General features: G+C 41.3%; 2 long non-coding RNA genes across 2 annotated transcripts; both read left to right on the forward strand.

The window, feature by feature from the left end:
• The first annotated feature begins 2,025 nt into the window (after nucleotides 1-2,025).
• Nucleotides 2,026-4,287, forward strand: LOC131458808 (uncharacterized). The gene is made up of 4 exons (XR_009240126.1): nucleotides 2,026-2,102; nucleotides 2,177-2,220; nucleotides 2,779-2,906; nucleotides 3,957-4,287. It is a non-coding gene; the product is annotated as an uncharacterized LOC131458808 (long non-coding RNA).
• Nucleotides 4,288-4,387: 100 nt separating this feature from the next.
• LOC131458735 (uncharacterized) lies at nucleotides 4,388-19,087 on the forward strand. Its single transcript, XR_009240119.1, has 3 exons — nucleotides 4,388-4,887; nucleotides 8,071-8,146; nucleotides 18,989-19,087. It is a non-coding gene; the product is annotated as an uncharacterized LOC131458735 (long non-coding RNA).
• The last annotated feature ends 4,317 nt before the right edge of the window (nucleotides 19,088-23,404 follow it).

A 23,404-nucleotide genomic window follows, 5' to 3' on the forward strand; every position in this document is an offset into this window, starting at 1 on the left:
TTTTCACCTTAAAAGTACCGGATACATTTCCTGAATGCAGTTTCCTGCATCCAGCTAATTGGAGCTGCATGGTGAAGGGAACAGCAGCAGCTGTTGTCAGAGTATATATCTTGGAATTATCCTAGATTCCAATATAACCTTTAAAAACAGGTCAAAATGGTGGCCAATACCATTTACTTTAAACTTAAGACACATGAGACAATATTACAAGTTGGTCTCAAGCAAGTTACAATATTACAAGTTGGTCTCAAATGCGGTTCTAAATTAGCTGTGAGGCTTTAGCGTAGCTGAACGTGCAGCGACACAACTACTCTCGTTTGTGATTTCCTGGATTCCAGTTCCCAGCTCATTGCTGCTACAATGATTGATAACGCGGACACAAACAAATGTGAATTTGACTTCATTACCGATGTCACGACCGCGTCAGATGAGTCGGAGTTAAACGCTGCAAACGGCGGATCAGATTTAGCCGACTGTGGTGCTCCTCGCCGAGCTGCGTCTTGTAAAACTGAGTGCAGAGGTTTGGAGTTTGAGGCGCGATCCCGAAGCTCCCTGCACCATTTTCCCATTTCCCGGCTTTTCCATGTCGTCTTCGCTCTGCGGCCTCGCTCCTGAGGAAAAACAGACGCCTCCTCTGTTGCCGGCCTCCCCCTCCCCCCCCCCCCCCCGTCTCTCGGCTTTCTTCTCTCCTTGCCCCCTGGGCTTTTTGGTTTTTATGGCAGGCCTTCTAACACATGACCTCTGCCAGGCATTAGGCTGCGTGTACACATCCATACACAACAAAATAAAGTGAGAGCAGCCATGTGATGAAGTATGAACCGAGCTCATGGCGTTAACAGTCACTCGGGAACGTTGTGTGAGGCGAGGCCCGGCGCTGCAGAAGTCTCCTCGGCCGCCAGGTTCCAGGGGCGATAACGGCGTCTCTGATTTATTCGCTGCAAAACACATTTGTACTTTAATCCGATCACACGGCAGCCTCGGAGAGTAAGAAATCATCCTCGCCTCGTTCAGGCTTCTTCTTCCCCCCCCCGCTCTGCCCTGTCTGGACCTGTCGCTCCTGCGCTTCGTCCGAGTCGCTGCTGCGCTGATGCAGGACGACAAGCTGTAATTTGGTGTACACATTTACCTCATTTGCATGAGAAGCATTTGTGCTGCGAGCCGCCGAGGTGAACGAATTACCGCGGCGGTTATTCTCAGTCTAAATAACGGAGGCGAAATTACGAGCGATGCTGGGAAGTCGGGGAGTCGCTCATTACAACAGAGGAGCTTTTTTTTTTTTTCTTTTTTAATGGCACCCGATGTCTCCCGATGTCTCTTTTATCCAAGACTCGCAGGTGAGTGAGAGTTTTCTCGACGCTGAAGAAAATATAAAATCACTTTACTGAAGAAAAAGGGAAACATTTTCAAAAAGAAAGTCTATTTTAAATTGTTCTACCAACCAATATTGGAATTTAAAAAATGTGCTTTAAAAAAGTCTGTGGCAGATATTTTACTCAGAACTTTCAAAGTAGAAAACACTAAATCATGAGGTCCTGAAAGGGCTCCCCCTTGTGTCACTTAATAAATCATTAGGACTGTATGTTGGTGAGCTAAAAAGTATTTTTCAGTTAAATGAGACTTGCCGATCTCAACTACGGTGAGAACTTTTTATGTTTTTATCTCTTTTTCCACAAATCTAAACTGCTTCTGCGATTACGTTTCTTAAAGAACGCATTTGCTGCCAAATTACATCTCATTCTTCTTCGTCAATAGTTCATATGTGTTTGAGGCAAAGTTCTCTTTAGAAGGAGGAGGAAGCAGAAGGTAGCAGTGGTGGCGAGTTCCTTTCCTCAAACTAGCACACTACGGTTTAGTTTGTTAAACTGACTAATATGAGGTACAACGTATGAAATATGTACATTTCAGAGTCAGAAAAAAATGCTTTGTTAGAGATTTAGTTTCCAGTGAACTTTCATTGAACTTCAAGAGCAAACGACACCAAATTTTTACAGTGTTAAGAAGAAAATCTGATGTATTTGTGACACAGGACGACAGTTTGTGAGTTTTTCACTGTCTCATGAGGACATTCAGATGCACAAAGTCCTGGGCAGGTGAATTTCAAGGTAAAACATTGGAGAATTTCTTTTTTTTTTGTTCACCGTTAGAGACCAAACAGATTTGTTGCAGATTTTCACAGGCGATGAGACGTCCACCATGGACCGGACCAGATTTAGCTCCCAGGTGAATTTCAAGACCATACGTCGGAGAATCTACTGCAAACGTTTCATACACTAGAAACACATGATCGGGAAGTTTCTGTCATGTGTTTCTAGTGTGTTTTCACAAAGTTGTACGGCATTTTGAGGACACGTCTACCAGACCCAACCAGATTCAGCCTCAGGCTAACTTCAATCCACTGTCTGAAGGTTAATTTTGAGACCAGATGTCGGAAGATTTTTTGGGATTTCTGTTTTTACGGACCACAGGTCAAGACCAAACAGATTTGTCACAAAGTTTTACAGTGTTCTGAGGACACGTCTACTGGACCGGACCAAATTTAGCTTTTGAAGCTAACTTCCATCCATATTTCATCGGGCAGATGAACTTGAGGACAAATCAGCAGAGAATTTTACATTTTGACAAATTTTTATGGAAAGCTAGACATTTACGACACAGTTTTTACGAAGTCGGCATAACAGCCGACTACATTAAAGGCCCAAACAGATTTGTTGCAAAGTTTTATGGCGTTATGAGGACACGTCTACTTCTGGCTAACTTCCACCCATTGTCTCTCTGCAGGTCAAATTTGGGACCAGATGTCAGAAGACCTGTTGAGGACCACAGTTTAAGGCCAAACAGATTTGTTTTACAGCGTTCTGAGGACACGTCTACTGGACCAGGTCCCAAACCAGGTTTGGGACTTTGTGGTATGTTTTAACGAAGACAGCATAACAGATTTCTTTCAGACATCTTTTATCAAACACTACCCAGGTGCCTTTTGTGCTTTGTGGTTATCGTCATTCTTCCGTCGTCTGTAGACACGTAAAGTAACGTCACTCTGCTTCAGATCAAAGAAGCAAGAACCTTTTAAGGTGAGAAAGGTCAACTTTTGTGTCCTTAGCGTACAAATAAAACATCCACAGACTCACATTTAACTGTTTCTTTTTCCATGTTTGTGTTTATATTGCAGTTGTCCTACACATCTTCAAAGTCTCTCTGATACACTGAGCCAGAAATCTCCGCTTCTGGAGCGTTTTACCTTCACCAAAACTTCTCTTTTATTCCCCCGGAGGCTCTTTTTTTACACGGGGACTTGTTTCTATATCATTCAGAGGCTGATTTATATAAAACTCCAACCCTAAAAACACAGTAGAAATTGATCCCTTTATGGCTGTTGACAGCATTATCTGATTTATTGAGTGGTTTGAAAAAAAAAGTAACCTAGAGAGAATTTAGAACCTGGCTCAGATTTCCTGTAAATCACGTTCAAACACATGATGCAATCATCTTTAAAGACTGTTTTCATATGATTTTATGGTAAAATCTGCAATAAAAACCACGTAATCCTGAGTCAGGAGGTTGGGGTCATGTGACATGCACGGAAATTGTGACTTTTCTTGAGATATTGAACGAAAATGAGAATGCACTGCAATAAATCTAAAGACCTGGTTATAGCAAATCCAATTTTTGATTAACTGTATAAAAAGAAAAAGACGTTTCGTGTTGTCTTGTCTCACATGAGGAAAATAATCGAAAACACCAAAATATATGACACGCAAAAACAAGACAATGTCAGGTTTGTGACATGCTGAGATCCCGCCCCAGTCGTCTTCATCATGTGAAGCAGGTCCAGAACAGAAGGGAAGCGAAAATGGAAACTGATTTTCTTTTAATTACAAAAAGAGCAGAACAAATTTGAATCCTAAATCATTAATGCCTGTTTCTATAACCACATTTCCTCGCTTCACTTCCTCCAGACTGGAAGACCTCGACGTCGTCACCGTGACTACAAACACTCGCAAGCACGACTCGCTTTGTTTGTTTGTGCCGCTGTCGTCCCGCAGCTGAGGGGGGAGCGGTGCCACAGCGGATCACCGCCCATAGGTTTGATGTGGACTGGAGTTGTTTGGTGGCTTCAATGACGCAACGTGCGAGGTGCAGCAGCCAAACACTCCCCCGCCCCCTCAATTTCTTTTCCACCACAAACTCAGTGTTGAGTCACGACAGACGACAGGACGCTGAGGAGAGCAACGTCCTCCACTTTGGAACGTCCTGGATTTGAGAAACGGTGAAGTTCCTCCATTTTGACCATTTTGTGCCAAAATAAATGTTCTGTTGTCTGGAACACGAAAAACACCTCATATATACTGTTTATATTGATGTCGCGTATCCTCCCATTTATCCAACACTGGATGTGGCCACCCTGTGGCTCGAGGTCAATTTAGAGTGTCCATTGAACAAGGAGCAATGGGGATTGGGTACCCGGCAACTCTTCAGTCGCATAATAATAATAAATGATATGTATTGAGAGAGTCCCAAAGTCTGGGTCATTCTCCCCCAACCTTTACTTTAGAGTTATATATTTATTACTGTATATGTATATGCTTAAAACAACATGACGTTTTAATGACTTTATCAAAGATTTTACAGATAAGTGCTTAAATTTGTAATTTGGGTTGCGATACTTTGCTTTGTTTTCTTTAAATTAAGTGTTTCCCAATACATAGAAAGTATTGGCAAACACTTTAACATACAGTAGAGCAACACAACAATATACTATTATATTACTTATTTCAGCTTCCTTCTTTCTAGGGGGCGCCACTGCAGATGATCCACATATTAAGATTCCCCTCCTGACGCAAAAACCTCCCATTTATCTGAGCTGTGGCTGGAGGTCAATTTAACACAGTAAGTTTTTGCCAATAATTGAATATCTGGCCAAAACGTCATGTCTTCATCAGGTAAAAACCTATATATTTATTTCTTCTAATCTAAACTATCCAACCTTGACATGACTAAGTAGTACTTAGTTATTTAACCAGTCTTTAAACGTCTTCAGTCAGAGACAAAAACTCAGGTTTGCTGCCTGAAGCCAACAGGGAGTCAAATGTGTGTGAGATTTGTCATCGGCAGAAACATTGATTTTGATGCACTGTTGATGTTTTTGCAGTGCCAGATTTTTTTTTTTTTTTTTTTAAACTTTACTAATTTGATCCTAGAGGCAGAAAATGTCACCTTCCCAAAAACTGCTGTAAAAATATTATGTATAAATATTTTCTCCACTTTAAATGAGTCAGTCTTTTATAGCTGCTTCAGCCTGAAATATCCATATCAAATATAAATATCTTTAAAATTTTAATCCTTTAAAGCGCCAGTATGTTTACACAACTCCACAGTTTTTTTTATTAGAAAAATTGATTGATTGATTTTGATGCATTTTTATTTTTATTTTGCAGTGTCAGATTTAAAAAAACAAACAAAAAAAAACAACTTACTAATTTGTTCCTAACGGCAGAAAATATAACTTCCCAAAAACTGGTGTAAAAACATTATATATTAATATTTTTTTCACTTTAAATAGTCAATATTTTAAAGCTACTTCAACCTGGAATATACATATCAAATAATAATAATATTTAAAAAAATATAAAAATATATTTTTCTTGCAGTGTCAGATTTAAAGAAAAAAAAACCTTACTCATTTGTTCCTAGTGGCAGAAAATGTCAAACATATCAAATACTAATAATTTACAGAATATTGGTCACTGACCACTGATTTAGAGACTCCGATTAACAATGAGCAATACAGGTTGGGTATGTTGCTCAGGGGAACCCCAGCCCTTGAACCTGGCAGGGATATGAACCGTCTAGTTAGACTTAAAACAATGTATGAAGAGTGAGCGAGAGAGAGAGAGAGTCACATGATAAATGCTCCAGTCCTGACATGTTTGAACCTGAAACGTGCACATGCCTGGTTTCACTTTAAAAATATAAACTAAACTTTGCCCTTGTCAGTTTGTCTAATTTCAGCCTTTTTTTTTTCTTTCTCTCTCTCCCTTTTCTCTTTTTTCTAAATGTAACTATTTGTGTCTGGAGGCTTCTCTAATCAAAATAAATCCTACCGTAAGACACTCGTGAGCGTAAGTAGACACTTGTTGGGAGGACGGTTTTCCATGACGATCACTTCTGCTGATTTATTGTGATTGTTTTTCATCATTTCATTTGAAGCGAAACAGTCACACACAACCACGCACGCACTCATAGGTCACAATCAGAATATTACAAAATAATGGGTTTTTTAATTTTTTTTTTTACATACTGTACATAAAAAAAAAATGAACAAGAAAATTAGGCTGAAAAAGGCTCAGGGTGAATAAAAGTCAAGTCGGTTTTTATTTAAAAGCAAACAACGTGCAAAAAATATAATAAAGATTGGAATTTAAAAAGAACTGTATTAAAATAAAAGTGGAAATATATGCAAAGTTTAAAGGTACAGGCTTATTGTGCAATTATGAAAAATAGCAATATACTGTATATTTATAAATATATATACTGTATGTATACACTGAAAATATATATGTATGTGTATATATATATATATATGTATACACATATATTCAATTAAATCAAATTTCGACTAAGGATTAAAAATAAGACTTATTAAATACTTATTTAGAGCATAAATAATCCCTGACATGAATAAAGTGTGAGAATCTTGTTGGAAGTGGTGTTTTTTTCTGTTGTTGTGAAAACCGTGTCTGAAGAATCCACTTTAAGTGGAGAGGAATCAAACCTCCGGGTGGTGGTGGGGTGGGGGGGGAAGATAAATAACTCGCCTCCTGAACTTTCTGGGACTGCTCTGCTTCAAAAACTCACAAACGCATGCACGTGATTTCAGGGGAGGACCTCGTATTCTCGTGCGAGTTTTTTTCAGGTTTTCACGCTGAGCCCGCTGACGTCTCCGCGTTTGTTTCGGATTCTGTTTTGGCGTCTAATCCGTTAACATGTCGAGAGCAAGCGTTGGAGACTCCTTACATGTCAAAGACGCTCCGGGGTTTGTGCAGCGCTGTTTGCTTTAGGATTAAGGTTAAGTCATTGTTTCTTAAACATCGAAACAGTGATCTGTGCTCCGTGTCTGCTCCTGACTCAGCCTCTGCCTCTGTTTGAGATAAATATCTACATTTGAAATCAGTCGCTTTGTTCTTTTCCAGAACCAGAACCCACTTCAGCGTCTTTGAAGGATTCTGGAAAGATAGCGGACGTGAGTGGACGGAAACGTTGACCATGCACCAAAGCGCTCATTTTATGGTTATAATCCCAATTATCCCATAAAAAACAAGAAGCTTTGTTACAAATTTTGAATGTTTTAATCCTGAGGAAGCACAGACGAGACGATCCGGTCGCAGACCGAGGACCACACACCAAACCATTTTAAGGGAGGAGATTCCAGGGATCTGGGAATCTCACAGAAACTCGCGTGATTTAACGTGACTTCAGAATGTAAACGGACCAAATATCACACACGTTTAAAGCTTAGAGTTTGAAATCGGGAAGACTGATGACGTTAAAATCGCGTCTGTTAATCCCTCACACCCAGATAATCTCTTCATTCATTAGTCAATTTGAAATGAAACTAAATTAAGACTAAATGGATTTCATGATGCTTTGGTTCCTTTAACATGGTCTAGTTCACCTCTTGTCACTTCTCCGCCCAAATAAATCTTAATCAGCAGCCGCAAAAAACAAAACAATTTGACCCTTTACAATAAAGATAATATCATGTATGTAAGTTTTTTTTACACATATACGATAATTAAAGAATGACCGTTTGTCGTATTTATGAAATTTAAGAGCTACATTTATACTTTAGTGTAGAAAAGAAATGACTTTGGAATGAAATAAAAAACATTTTATGTAGTTTCTGTAAGTCCATGGATCCAAAAATGGACAGGACTCCACGTGTGTGTACTTCTTCGACACTGGATGTGACGCACAAAATATCACAACACTTTATCTCGTCAAAGAAGTGTGGGAAAACATGGAGATGAAATGAAAAAGAACTCATTGTTTTTTTCTTTTTTTTCTTCAAAGCTACAAGGAGCCACTGCAGAGGGGTCGGAGAGCCGCATGAAGCTCGGGAGCCGCAGGTTGCAGACCCCTGGTCCATGTGAGTTGTGCCCATATGATGACGATGCATAAAAATATGAAAATGCATTCTAATCACAAGAGGGCGAGTCATGGAAGTCAGTAAAGTTCATTTCATCACAGAAATAAAGAAATAAAGCTGGTCCCATCGTCTCGGGGCCACGGCTGGAAAATACTCGATCCCCTCTCGTTTTGAAGCGGACACTGTTTACATTCAGGGAACGAGGTCCCGCCCCCTACGCGTGGGTCTAAAAAGTGCGTAATTAGCGCCGCGGTGTCACTGGAGGGCGCGTGACAAAGAAGAGAATGAAGATGTTTCCCTGTTCTCGTCATACGAGTATAATACAAGTATTCCTTTAATGCTCTAATAGTGAGAACTAACGGTGTGATGTGAAAATCAGTGATCCTGTGAACCGGGCATCCGTCTTTGCTGACCCTCCCTCCCCACCACCACCACCTCGCCAGCCCCCCTCGTGAGAGTTTAATGTTATATATGGTTTATTTGTGGGGAGGATTACTGCGTTCAGGAGCCCGTAATCCATTCTTGGTTTCAAACACGCACGCCTCCCTAACTCCTCAAATCTACAACCTGTCGTCAAAAGGCCCAAACTGAACCTGCGGGCTTCCCTCCTCTCTCTCCCCCCCGCCCCCCCCCCCAGCCCCCACCAGGCTGCGTTGTTTTACGGCGTGATCTGTCTTGTACGTCTCAGGCCAAATCCTATTTTTACAGCTTGCTTATACATTCCTGCTGCAAATGGTTTACATACCGAGGCGGGGAGCCGTCCTAAATCAGCTGGCAACTCCGTGCAGCTGGGACAAGGTGGAAACCTTGTCATCAGCCCGCTCCGAGCGCCGATTAATAAACCCCCAAATTAAGATGATAGCGCCTCGGGGCTGACCCCGGGGTCCGGCAGGATTACATCACATGCACGGAAATTCAATTTCAACTCTTGTCGCTCTCAGTCACCGTCGGGAGCCGCGGTGTTGACCCACCTCGTGTGGTTAGACCCCTCCACCCCCCCCCCCCCCCCGTCAGTCAGTGCCCATTCATGAAATTGCCGGGTTCCCAAATGGCGCTGAGTGAAAGTGGAGAGGCCGTGTAACGAGCGGAGGAGTTAGAGGGTGATGACTCGGCCATTCAGGGGCCGCAGCACAATCCGTGCCAGTGTTTGAGCAGCGAGGCGCTCGGGTGCAGCCACACAAATCCTCCTGTTACCGTCCGCGCTTTTTAAAACCTTGTTTCGTTCATGTTAGCAGCTCATAAATGGCCGCCCACCGTCTCGGCAAAAGAACAAGCCTCAGTTTTATGTGACGCAGTCTGCTGCTGCAGGTCCCTCATCACAGCCCTTTTTATAGGCCCAGCTTTGATAAGAGGTGACACTGAGCGCGGGGGTTTGTTGTTGAACCAAACACCTGGACTTTACTGCCAGAGAAACCAGATCAAACAGCAACTAATATTAAATCCTGCAATTAAAAGTGTGATTTTCCCCTTTTTTTTTTTTATGTATATTGTGCAAGTGTCGTTTAATGAAACGGGGTCAACCAGTCACAAAGTCAGGGGCCCAAGAGGATCAGGCTGGACATGAGCGTTAGAGCAGATGAGCTGAAGTTTGGTGAAATAATACAAAAATAAAACCTGAATGAAAAGTCAGAATTCTGAGTAAAAAACGTCAGTATATTGAGATTAAAGAAAATGTCAGAATTCTGACTTTTTTTCTGAGAATTCTAAAAAATTGAACACCTGCTGTTTTATTTTTTGTGGCCCTAATTTGTCGCTACGTCTCATCGCGTCCATCGCACTGCGGGATCGTTTTGTACATTTTCACTTAAAATCTCTGATTTAAAATCCCAGACATTTCCTTTGCTAGATGTTGCAGATTAACACTTAATGTTTTACAGTTTTCGGACGTCGCGCTCACGACGCTCTCTGTCCAGTCAGTGTCTGCGGTCTGTCGACGGCACATCGCGCGGAACCTCGTCAGAGCAGCTTTTCCATTATTTATCATCGTTTGAACGCACAAATCATCCGCGTACAGTAAGACAATAAGACATTGTAAATCCCGTAACACGGTTTATGTTGCTGTGAACATATTATCTGTGTTTTCATCCTCCCCTCTCACTCCTGAAACTCCCTTCAGCAAACTTCCCTTCGATGATGTAAGGCAACAAAAAAGAAAAAGCCCCCACCTCGCCTCGCCTCGCCTCGCCTCGCTTCCCGAGAAATTGCTTTTTTCTTGCATGTGGTAGAAGAAGGAAAAAAAAAAAAAGTTCTTAAAAGTCTTATGAGTGAAAAGGATGTTACCTCATTAAAGAAGAGGCCATAAATCTGTCTCCCTCCTCAGCAGCACCACTCCACATCTGGCCGCTCGCTCCAGCCGCTCATTGTTGCTGGTTCTCTCTGAGCCCTGGACACGATTTATGGTCCATTCCGCTCGTGTCACATGTTGTTTGGTGCTGCTGCTCTGTCAGCGATCTCACGCTGGTGCCGTCTCCTCTGATGTTCGGCATTTTTGTGAGTATAAAAATCGGGGGCGGAATGTGTTTACGGTGCAGCCGCGGAGGCGTTGGCGGCTGAATGTGGACAAAACGATGCTAAACGCACTGATGCTAAATATAACTCGTAACACAACTGTTTGTGTGAAAAATGTGCGACGAAAAGTGATGATTCTGCCGATGAAATGACACTATCTAACTCACCTTTTGACAACTTTTCAGCTCATTCACGTGGGGAGCAAATCCCCAAAATGGACGACCAAGTTTCCTCAAAGGTCGACTTCCTGTTGAGTTTAGGCCATCGTTATGGTCGACCTTTTTAGTTCGTCTTGTCTATAACATCTCCCCACCAAGTTTCGGGAATTTCGGTTGAACAAAATTTTGCCTCTGTTTTCACCTTAGGGGGCGCTATAGAGCCCTTGGGCAACACACGGTTCCAGGAACTATGCCAATATCGCATTTTCACCAGACCATGCCGAGTTTTTTGGCACGTTAACGCCCTCAAAAATGACCGCAAATCCACGAATATTAACAGTAATATTCACAGGTTTTGGTTGAAAGCTGAGAAGTTGCACGTCACAGTCAACGCGTTGTGGTTATTACGGTAATTTCAGGAAGCCGGCGAATCAGCGTCTTTGTCACCAGAGAGGAGAGCGTTAGAAAAACGCCTGAACATAAGTTTCCAATTTTTTTGGGCTGTTTTTGTACAAAAACTTAAACAAATGTTATTTTAAATATGTTTTATATTGTTCACATTTCAAATTTAACACAGAAAATCTGGTGTTCGTTTACAACTACAATGTTTTTTCATACACTATTTTAACATGCAGTAAATATGGGCAAAAGTAACAAAAGTTACAGGACATTTTCTATCCCTGTTATGGTTAAAATAAGCAGACGGACATTATGAGACTTGGTGTTAAAGGGTTAAAGAAACCATACACATCACTGCCTGGTTTAACAGAATTTACATAAGTGACACTCCCACAATCCTGCCGAAAAGTTGCTATTTGCTTTTTTAATTCATCTGCTTTCTGAAAAAATGCTTAATTTCGGTTTTGAGTTTACGACAGATGGTACAGAAGATTCAAACTTAAATACTGGACTGGACGAATTTGGACAAGTCTGCAGCCTCTGAAGGAGACATTTTCTGATGTGTTAGAACATACCGCGACGTGAAATGGCTTTAATTCCATTTAAATTCATTCAAATTACAAATACTAAACATTTCTGACTTACACTAAAGCTACAGTAAGTTTTGGTGATTTTATTGTTGATGTTTTTGTCACTGCTTGGTACTTGTTTGCCGCGTCCTTCCTCTGAAAACTATCAGCTCTGACTCAGGGAGCGTTTGTGTGTGCACAGCAGCAGAGCAGGGGGGCGGGCGGAGACGAGAAGTGTCCCACAATCGGGTTTTTGGGCAGCAGAATTCACGCGTCTTTGTGTTTTTGTTCGCGGTCGCTGCTGCTGCAACGTCGCACAGGGATAGAGTCGCGTCGGACTTAAGTCAGTGTTGCGTAAACTTGTTTGAATCTTGTTTTCATGTAAATGTCACGTGCCATTTAGTGTCTTTTTTTTCCAAAATTCCAAACGCAGTAAGATTCTGATATACTGATGTATATAAATGACTTTAACATGTATAGTTTTTTTTATAGTTAAAACTTGAAGTACTAAATCTGTTGTGACCTAAACAAATAAAAAATCCCGACTAGAAATCAACCAAATATTCTCAAAGTTTATTTAAATTGACTTGTTTTCAGAAAATGAATCTACCAAAGAGGGATAAAGCAAAATGAGCTTGTACATCCAGACTTAACGTGTCTTAAAAAGAGGCGTTATTACAAGCAACTAAATGTAAGAAAGACTTACTTAAAATGTACCTTTTAAGTAAGTCTTATTTTCCGTCTGTATTTAACAAGTTGTAATTAGTAAGATTAGTGCAATTTCTCAGAAATTGGGCTTATTTTAGTTTCTTGAAAATCTGTTTGTTGTTTTTTTGCAGTGTATGCCATGTTACACAGTGTTTTACCTAATCATGTGTGTGTGTGTGTGTGTGTGTGTGTGTGTGTGTGTGTGTTTCCCTCACCACTTCATAACCAAATGGGGACGAGCCTTCTGTGCAGACTTTTGCATCCACTCCCTTCTCCCACGGTCTCTCACAGCCAATACATCAGTGTAAAAGCAAACCTGTGACGTCGGGGTCATGATATACTGTGACTCGACTTTAAGTGTGTGTGCGTGTGTGTGTGTGTGTGTGTGTGTGTACAGGTTTGGAATCTGTGTGTACGTGTAGACAGAAGCACTGAGGGCTGTGGGCTGACGCGCAGCGCCAGACGCTTCCAATTATGTCCGTGTAACTCTCGGGCCTGCGAGGTTTTCACACTCGGGTTGTTTTTGGGAGGACGATCGTGCGTCTGTTCTGCTTTAAATGAATGCACAGAATCATCACATATGTATATATATATATATATATATATATACATACATATCATCACAACTACAACAAATATGTATATATATACATATATATATATATATATATATATATACATATTTGTTGTAGTTGTGATGATTTTGTATTTAGTGTGGCTCAAAGCAGGAGCTCAAAGAATGGTAATACAATATGGTGATGATAGGGTCTATAGTGAATATAGTGAAGTTAATGAGTGAGATAATACCCCTTTATTATCAGGTAATACCATGTTGTTCCTTTTGATTCATTCATTTACGGCGAAAATAACATGTTAAAATAAAAATGAACACCTTTAATCCTTAGAACACAGAGCATGTAGGCTTCTTTTTTTCCCCATTACTATGTAAAAATGTATACACAGAGGCTATAATGTGCAAAATTAAGCACATTTGTGAAATTTGGAAATACGTCACAGATCAACGTTCGCTTTTCTCGTTTTTCTGAACATTAATTAAAGAAAAACGGTCTATTTTGTGACAATTATTGCTACTTTATATCACTACAAAAAATGCCATGTGAAATGAATTTTGCATTTTACCAAAACAATTCAAGTATGGAATTAGATTTGTAAATAATATATCGATGTAATCATTCTAAAAGATTGTATTTTATTGTTTGAGTTGCTCTCCCTGGTTTGTTCTTTGCGCCATGGTTTTTTGTTTGCGATTGTGACCGCGGGCGTCGCTGTCCGGAACTCGCTCCCCGTCGAGTATCTGTAGATATTTGCAATTAAAGGTTCCAGACAGACAACAACTCCAAGACGGGAAAAACAAAACAAGAGAGAATAAAATGAAGTGGTGAATTCAGCTCTCTCAATTCAAATATTTAGTTTCTTCAACATTTAATCCACAAATGAATCCATAACCACACGTTGAGCCGTGATGTCAAGAGTATTTCAGTGCCGACACGATGCAGATGACGTTCAGGAATTTCTGAAAGAGACGAGTCTGTTTCTGTGTCTATGCATTTATATTATTTTTTTCTTCAGAGAGGGGTCAGAGATGACACAACCACGACCATGAATCAACTCAAATTTCATTCTCTTTCCTCGTCAGAGAACAGGCCCAAATGTTGCTCTTTTTCTACCTAAATTGTCCGTCATTAAAGCTGTCGTCAATTTCACGACATCTCACAGTCAAATCACATCACATTTAATCCAGCTGTGACTGCAGTTTGGTTTCTTCATCATCTTCTGATTTCAATTTTGTAATGAAACGACGCGAGATTGTCTTTTAACATCAAAGTGTTTGTGGTGCCGGCAGCGATCAGAGGTTCGGACATGATTTTAGGTTATTAATTGGTTCAGGAAAAGGAAAGGATGTGTTGTTTTTTTTTCTGGCATTTGTTCTTGTTTGGACTGAGATGACACCGCGGAGAGAGAGACAGAGAGAGAGAGAGACAGGAAACGCTGGGAGAGATAAAGCGAGGTCACATGGCTCGTTTCCCAGAAGCAGAAATGTCGTGAAAGACGTTTTTAACCAGTAAAAGTAAAAGTGGCGACCACAACGACGGTGCGTTCAGGTGCCGGAAATAAAGTTGTGCGTTTGTACGCGATGACTCAAATACGAGTGAAATAAAATCCAGATTGTGTCAGATTGCTTTTGCAACTCGCCAACTATTCAGTGGCAGATGTTTCTTTCACAACGCTGGACTTAAAAAAAACAAAAAACAACAAAAATCCATCATGAAGAGTCTTGTGTCTGCTTTTATGTTTGATCAGTTTGTGCTAAGAGGGATTTGAGGCGTCTGCACAGCGTCAGCGCGGAAAAGAGAAGCGTGACCTCCAGTAGGACTGCTTCTTCTTCTTCTTCTTCTTCTTCTTCTTCTTCTTCTTCTTCTTCTTCTTTGTCACGTGGAGCAAAGAAAGACGAACACATTCACATTTAAGAAGCTGAAACAGCAGAAAACCTCAATTAATCCATTATCAAAGTCTTTGAGGATTCATTTAGTCATCGATTAATAATCGATTAATTGAGTAATTGCTTCAGCCCTCGTGGCATCCGTCTTGTATTTCTAACGGGGTTTGTGAGGTTTCGAGTTCAGGTTTCTGTGTGAGGAAGTCATAAATTCCAAGTTACAAATGAAACGCAGCATTACTGTAAGAACACCCATCCATCCATAATCTGTATTATCTGTATCACACCAGTGACTAAGACCATGAATAAGATGTTAAATATCAGGTTAGATGGTCAGAGAGTGTCGTCACTGAAGAGTCATGAGCGCGACGCCCGACACAAGAATCAAAGCGAACAATGCCCAACTGTAGATCAGTTAAAAAGACATGAATGTTATTCTCCAACATTTAGCAAAGGAAATGTCTAAAATGTCAATATTTTGGAGGAGGAGTCTGGTGTACTGATGTGCACTGATGAGACACCGTTCAGTACTAAACCATTCTGTGAACAAATCTTTTTTGTCGTTGCTATGGCGACTTCCGGAAACGGAAAACAACGTGAGCTGAGTCGTGCGAGAACTGTCGCGTCACCTCCCGATGGTCATTCTAGAGAATGCAGGTTTCAGACACTTCCACATTGGCTTCCCTTTAGGATCGTTTCAATGTGTAAACACGCTTGATACTCTGGTTTAAATACCCCCCCCCTCCCGTAATCCAGTCTTCCCGCGTTAATCGCGGCACCTCCAGAAAACAGGCCTCGCTCGTCCTGTCGCGCGCCGCGGCTCCGCGATGGCTGCGACGCTTCGCCGCCGCTTCAAAGCCGCTGCTCGTCTGGCTCACGCCAAAAGCAGTTAGCGTGGCGCAGAGCAGACCGCCGCCACACAAAGGAAGCTTTTGCTTTAATGTTATCAGGGACCGATCCACGGTCTGTAATGACGCTGTGTTTCCCCGCCTGTCTGACAATAACCTCATGGGCCCTAATACAACTATCCTCCATTAGGGAGCAACTTTTATTACGTTTGCAGCCTCAGAGAAGCTCATTCATCTGCAGCTGAGATGGATGTTTCCCTCTGGCAGTGACGCTGCGGGTGGAGGAGGAGACGCTATCTCTGCACACGATCACAAATGGCACAAAACAGAGATGATAGTTCATTCATTGGGTTAAAAATAAGGCACAGATTCACTTTAGTCCTTCGACCGCAGGCTCACAGATTCATGTCTGTTTTTGTCTCTTATTCCTGATGTTGAAGCTGTTGTAAATCTAAATAGTGTGCAATTTAAGGCTCAGCTATTGTTTTATGATTTTGGTTCATTTCACATTTTAATTGCGGTTTTACCAAAAATGAACTCTTTAAAAGAATGATTTTGACTTCAATGTAAATTATTGTAATATCTATATTTTAGATGGCAGCCGAAGCACAAAGGGTTTATATGTACAGTATATTTGACTTTTCTTATGTATTTGGCCTTTATTTAATGTGACTGACTTTTAAAAGAAGCCGAACAAAATGACATGAACTCACAAAGAAAAGGGAAATAAACCTCCAGAGAAACAACCACGTGCCTCTAAACTCAATTCGTACATTAAATTTGTGAATAGCTGTGATTTTGTGGCACGCAATATTATTTATTATATTATTATATTCTATTACATTTGTTTATATTACTATTACATCATTATCAAGGCAGGTTTAGTATAATATATATATATATATATATATATATATATATATATATATGTGTATATATCATACATACAAATCTTTTAAATAAAATTGTAAAAGTTAAGAATTAAAAAATCTATAGTTTTCTATTATACTGAACTACACTGTACAATTATTTAAAAAAAAACAAAACAAATGGAAACATTGGCGTTGTGATTTATTTTGACATGTTTACAGAGAACCTTTCCAAAAGACAAAGAAAAAGATTGTTTACATTTGGTTCCATTTCCTGTGTGGATATGATAAACGTGTTCACTTTAACAAGGTACAAAAATAGACACGTGAAATAACTGGCAAACTGTTTTTGATTGTGTAGACTGAGTCCACGAGCGGGACATCGACGAAGACTGTCCTCGTCTTCAGTCTCTGAGACAGAATGTCCTGCTGAGACTGTGCAGCGTTTCCTCGGACATGCGAAGAAACACTGACACTTTTACTCAGCAGCAGCAGTTATGGTGACAGTAACGGCAGCGTCTGTTCTCAACCATAAACTCTTTATCAGCAGTGTGTGCGTGCGCGTGTGTGTGTGCACGTGTGCGTGCACGTGTGTGTGCGTGTGTGTGTGTGCGTGCGTGCGTGCGTGCAGACATTCCTCCTCTGTGTTTCTGTTTGTTTATTTCAAACCAGGCTGTAAAACATGATGTGGAGTCTGACTGCAGCTGAGGCTTTGATGAGCAACCAGCACTTCTTCACCTCCACCTCTGATCATCCACATATGGAAAAGAACAGAATAGAATAGAAAAGAAGAGAAGAGAAGAGAATAGAATAGAATAGAAGAGAAAGCCTTTATTGTCCAGATATACAACATAAACAAGTGTGCTGCAGCTGATATAAAACAAAACGATTACTGCTGTACATTAATGGTGCACGCAGTATTCAACAGGCCCTCGCAACTGCCGCTCTGCCAGCAGGTGGCGCTCTGCCTCTGAATCAGTTTTAATATGCCAATGTTTTCTGGCCAAGGTCTCTTATATCACATGTGAAGTTTTGCGCAGATCGGTCGATGTACGGCAAAGTGACGTGCCACTTCCTGTTCCTTGGTGAATGGTCGAAATTGGCCAAAGTTATGATGGTTGCCGTGACCACGCCCCTTTTGAATCTGCGAGACCTTTTGAGAGCTTTTTATCTTTCATTCGTCAATACAAATTGACTCTTTTTTTTTTTAGCCATATCACCCTAACATTTACCCCAATAATGCGATCTTTAAAAAAAGGTTATTCCAGGAATTCCTGGAATCAGAATTCACTGTCACTTTAAATCCACGGGGATCGACCAATATATATTGCACAATGTGATGCTCATAATGTCCCTGGCATGCTTTATTACGGGTTTATAAACAGGTGTCGAGGATATTTTTCACTGAATGTTCACAAGAGCCTAGAGAGAAACAAAATCTGGGTAAATCTAGTCTGAGTCCGTGATTTAAAAATTAACCATGAAATCCGGTACTCGTGTTTGTTCCCATGGCTCCGCCTTCACACGCTTCATCACAGTGATTCACCTCATCTGCCGGAGGAGAGACCATTTATTCACTTTTCATACCAAGTACCACCGGAGAAAATCGCCAGCGTTACAATACCGTGGTGTACATAGACCAAGCAAAGTCACACGAGGCAGATTTACTCATTTAATAAATAAACTCAATCTGGAGCCGCTAAACCCATTTGACCCATTAAAGCAAGATAATATACAAAATAATGACAGTTTGTTGTTAGCATTGCTATTTACAGCCAACGTTTAATAAAGTGGAGAAAAAAAACTTCTATGTACAATAGTACTTCTATTGTTTGTGGGAATGAATGAAATTAAAAGTGTCCCACTTTGAAATAAATAAAGCAATATTTGGATTGTGTGCAGCTCATGCTTGAGAAAACCTAAATTCAGTAAATATGTGGACACGTATTTATTTCTCACCTTGATCTCTGAATAAGGGGCGTCCACGTGCACCAGAGGAAGCTCGCGCACCACAGTTTGAGAACCACTGCTCTCGTTTCCCTCGGTCGTGTGACGTCAGCTGTGATGTAAAGGTGTTAAACCTAAAATCATTATGAGATACGTTTTATAACATATACATTTACACTCTCTCTCTCTCTCTCTGTTAGCGAGTCACCGTTTTAACAGGAGATCGAGTTTTTGCTTTTACCCCCCCCCCCCCCCCCCACACACACACACACACACACACACCGCCCCTCCTTGTTATTTCATCTAATAAAAATAAAGACTCTGTCTTTTAAAGTCCAAAGCTGATCTTCATCCTCTCCTCTCCTCTCCTCTCCTCAGTGTAGCCAGACTCTCCCTGATAAGGATGATGGATGGGGCAGAACTCTGGCTCCAGCCGAGCCCCGGCAGCTTCCTGGGAGCTGAGAGATACTGAGGAGGAGGAGGAGGAGGAGGAGGAGGAGGTGGAGGAGGTGGGTGATGGAAGGGGTTGCTCACTTGTGCCGTACAGTAGGACGGCCCACCTTAAATAAATAATACCGCCAAGGGTCGCCGTGGAGACCATGTTGTTATTGTTCATGTGTGTAAAGAAACAATAGAAATCACCTGATTTGAAGGAATTAGATAGAATTACATTAAGGGTTGTTTTTGTTTTTTCTATCTATCTATCTATCTATCTATCTATCTATCTATCTATCTATCCATCTAAACACAAGATGAATTGGGTAAAACAATAGAATTGAAATGGTCCTAAAATAGAATAGAATGTGATCGTTCTCCTGAAAACGTCTTTCTTCGCTACATGAATCGCACGTCTGTTTTAAAATGTGTCCGATGTTCCGCGACCTGTGACCTGTGACCTGTGACCTTCAGGAGCACCCGCAGGTCAAATAAAGAAACATACATATGTATATAGAATAAACACAGAGCATCTGTGTGCGACTGTAAGCGCTCGCCGCGATTACGTTAATGATTTGTTTTGGTTTGAGGACGACAGCGGGACGGTGGACAGAGGGCGCTGTTGAAATTAAAGGTCTAATCCGTGTTTACATCCGCGCCAAAGGCAGCCATTTGTTTTCATTAGCAAATCGGGAGACTGATAATGTTTCCCACACAAACTTTCCACCAGTGTTTCCACACGCTCCATCACTGTGTGTGTGTGTGTGTGTGTGTCCTCTGCTCTGTCACACTCAGAGACGCAGCCAAAGGACAACTTTTATTTCCCAGAATCCCCCCCCCCCCCCGCAAGGTGCGCACGCTCTCCGCGACAATGATTTAGGTGGTGTTTATCGCAGCTCGCTTAAACATTTACTTTTCAGCACAAGGTGCAGCTTCGGGAAGAGAGATGTGTCTCCGCGGGGTTTCGACCTCTGGAGGATTTAACGCCGCCTTCTGCGCCTGCTGACATTTACAAGAGCGAGTGATGGGACACAAAGAATCATGGGAGACGCGGCGGAGCTTGGCCCCCGGTGTCAGGATGATCCGCGTGCATGCGTGTCACGGAAGTGCGACGGCTTGATCGTGTCTGCGAGGCGTCCACATCTCTCATCGCGGCACATTGTTTTGATCCAGTTCCTGTCTTTAATGAGTCGTAATCCTTTACTGTAAAACGGCTGGACGCACATCCAACGCTCCCCTGACGCGGGCTGACTTATGACAGTTTATGCTGCGCCATGAAGAGTAAATAAACGAACATTTCTCCACACGGCCTGAACCTTCACCTTTTTATGCTTGTCTTTGGAGATTCTTCACTCCTCTCCCTCCCTCCCTCCCTCCCTCTCTCCTCTCCACCTCCTGTGTCAGACCTTGACAACGTGCAACACCGTGAGTTTTTATCAGATGCTGCAGAGTCTACGGTCCTTTTACCAAAGTGACCACACGGGGCAGCAGTCGACCAGCCACTCCTGTGTCAGCAACACTCGAAAAATGCAGAGTGTGAGTGTTTGTGTGTTCTTGTATGTTTTACCTCTTTAGGACATTTTTTCTGTCCTAAACACTGACCTTGTCAGGACCAGTGGTCCTTGCAGAGACCAAAACTTGGTCCTAATGAGGCAGAACCTTCATTTCTGAGGGACGAGTTAAGTTTAGAGCAAAGATTTGAATTGTGGTTACAGGTTAAGGTTAGGGTTAGGCGTTAACTAGTTGTGGTAAAGGCTCGGGATAACACTTTGTGAGGGTGTAATGTGTAAAACGATGTTTGGTGACCTGTGACCTTCAGGAAGCACCAACAGCTTCCTTCTCGTTTTCTCGTCGTGCGACTTTAAATATAGAATTATGCAATAAAAGCCATTTGCACGCAGCCCCTGCTCTGCTGAAGAACAACCGGAGGCAGAATGATGACAACAACAACAAAGCTCACGCACTGCAGCTTTAAAGGAGACGCCGTTTTCCTGCATCTGTTAAAAAAAACCAGTCTGAGTGAAGACGAGCTGAGCTGGTGGAGACGCTGAATGGGACAAGGGTTGGATGAGGTGATGTGAGACGGAGAGATGACAAGAGGACGGCGGGGGGGAGGACAGCGGGAGGACAGGGGCTCAAGGAGGAGAGGAGATGAGGTAAGAGACTCGTGGGAATGATTTGAGAGAGAGACGGATGGAGGAAGAGGAGGAAGACGGATGAGGGAAGAGGGACGGAGGGGGGAGAAAGTACACGGAGCTTACGCGAGTCCCTGCAGGTCAGGTGACCAGGTGGATTCACAAAACCATCCTTCATCCGCTTCCTGCAGCAGCACCTGCGGCTCCTGCCGCCTCAGGAATGATGACTGTCTGTCTGTCTGCCTGCCTGTCTGTCTGTCTGTCTGTCTGCCCAGAGTCGTCACCAAAGAGGTCAAACTAATATTTTAACCAATAATGACATTTTTTAAAGTGATTTCTTTGGTTAAAAAGAAAAAAAAACTCACCAAATCTTTAGACAAAGATTAATGTTTAAAGTTGAAGTTATATATATATATATATATATATATATATATATATATATATATATATATATATATATATATATATATATATATATATATGCAGCAGTGGATCGACGACTGTCGTGTGTCGCGACGTCTGGTTTTCTCTCTGGACTTCAGTAAGGCAGGAGAGCGAGGCTTTAAAATGTGACACAAAACGTTAAAAAAAGTTACAAAAGTGACAGGTTGGTTTTCTGTTTTATTTTGTAGTTCTTCCTGGTGTGTGTACTTTGCTTAGTTTGACTTCCTGTCTGTGATTGTCTGCCCCGCCCTGATGTCATTCACCTGTGGATAATGACTTTGACTTGTTCATGTTTTTGCCTCTTTTGTTGCATTTTATTTTGATCAAAACACTCTTTTTGTGACACATTTTATGGTAATGTAATGTTTTAATATCTCACACAACCAAAACAAAAACACTGAACCACACCTTTTATAATTGTTGATTTTAACAAAGTGTCTGTACATGAAGTGAACCTGATTTGTTTAGTTTTGGCGTCATTTTACATGATTTATTCATCTTAACATGAGTTTTGTGGCTCTTTCTGACTGTTTTACATCTCTTTGCACACATTTGACGTGTCTTTGTGCACATTTTGCATCAATTTTGTGGCATCTCTTGTGTTTTCTTCCCCTTTTCTTCTTCATCTTAATATGAGTTTTGTGGCTCTTTGTGACCGTTTTACATGACTTTACCAATATTTAGCATATACTTTATTACACTCTTTGCAGCTTTGTAGATATTGTGCATCTCTGGGTTCGTATCTTGTTGCCAATATTTAACCATTTGACATGTCTTTACACACATTTTGCATGAATTGTATGGCTTTATGTGACGTTTCTTACATTAATTTGCGTGTTTTTCACTAATATTCAGCCCATTGTTGCACGTTTTCATCATTTTAAAATGAGTTTTGTGACTTTTTGTGCCTGTTTTACATGAGTTTGCAAATATGTTTGCACACATTTGTAGATATTTGACATTTGACATGTCTTTGTGCATATTTAGCATCAGTTTTTGCGTTCATTTTGTGGCAGCATCATATCTCCTCACTAACATCGAGCCTGTTGTTTACACATATTTTGCAGGTGGCCACTCGAGGTTTTACTGACACAGCTTTTCTCCAGTCCAATTTTTACCCATTTTCTTTCGTCACGTGTTTTTAATTTTATAAAAATGACTTTAAATGTATTATTTATAGTATTTTGAAGATAAGTGCAGCAGTCATGGACGTGAGTCACATCTGACCCCGACTTTTGTCTCCAGACGACTTTTGTTTATTAATGAGGAGAAATTCAACAAATAAGATAGAAAGTGTTTTCAAGAGTGAAAATTACAGACTGAGCGTAAACACAGCTGCGCGGAGCCACTCGAAACACGACCGGGGAAAATGCTCCCACGATGCATCAGCACCGCGGATGAGACGTCTGCGCTGATACCGCGCGGCCGTGTTTATGAGAAGCGATTAGAGAAATAAAGGAGTGAAACAAAGTTGGGAAACAAAGAGGGAGATAAAGTGAGCGAGTGGCCAAACCAAACTGCTCTCACGTCGCCAACAAAAAGACCAAACATCTCCACCAAAACCGTTCATCATCCAGTTGAGCAACACGTGTCAGAAATGTAGATTATTATTATGGAGGAAAATAAAAGTGTTTGTTCTGCGATGGAGCCGTAAACACTTCACAATATTAACGTATTTATGATGCTCAATGTTAGCTCAGCAAAACATCTCTGCAGAATGAACTCATCATCACTTGATATTAAGACGCGCGACGCGAGTAAGTAACAGCAGCAGCAGCAG

This window comes from Solea solea, chromosome 4 (genome assembly GCF_958295425.1).
Source record: "Solea solea chromosome 4, fSolSol10.1, whole genome shotgun sequence".
NCBI classification, from domain to species: Eukaryota; Metazoa; Chordata; class Actinopteri; order Pleuronectiformes; family Soleidae; genus Solea; species Solea solea.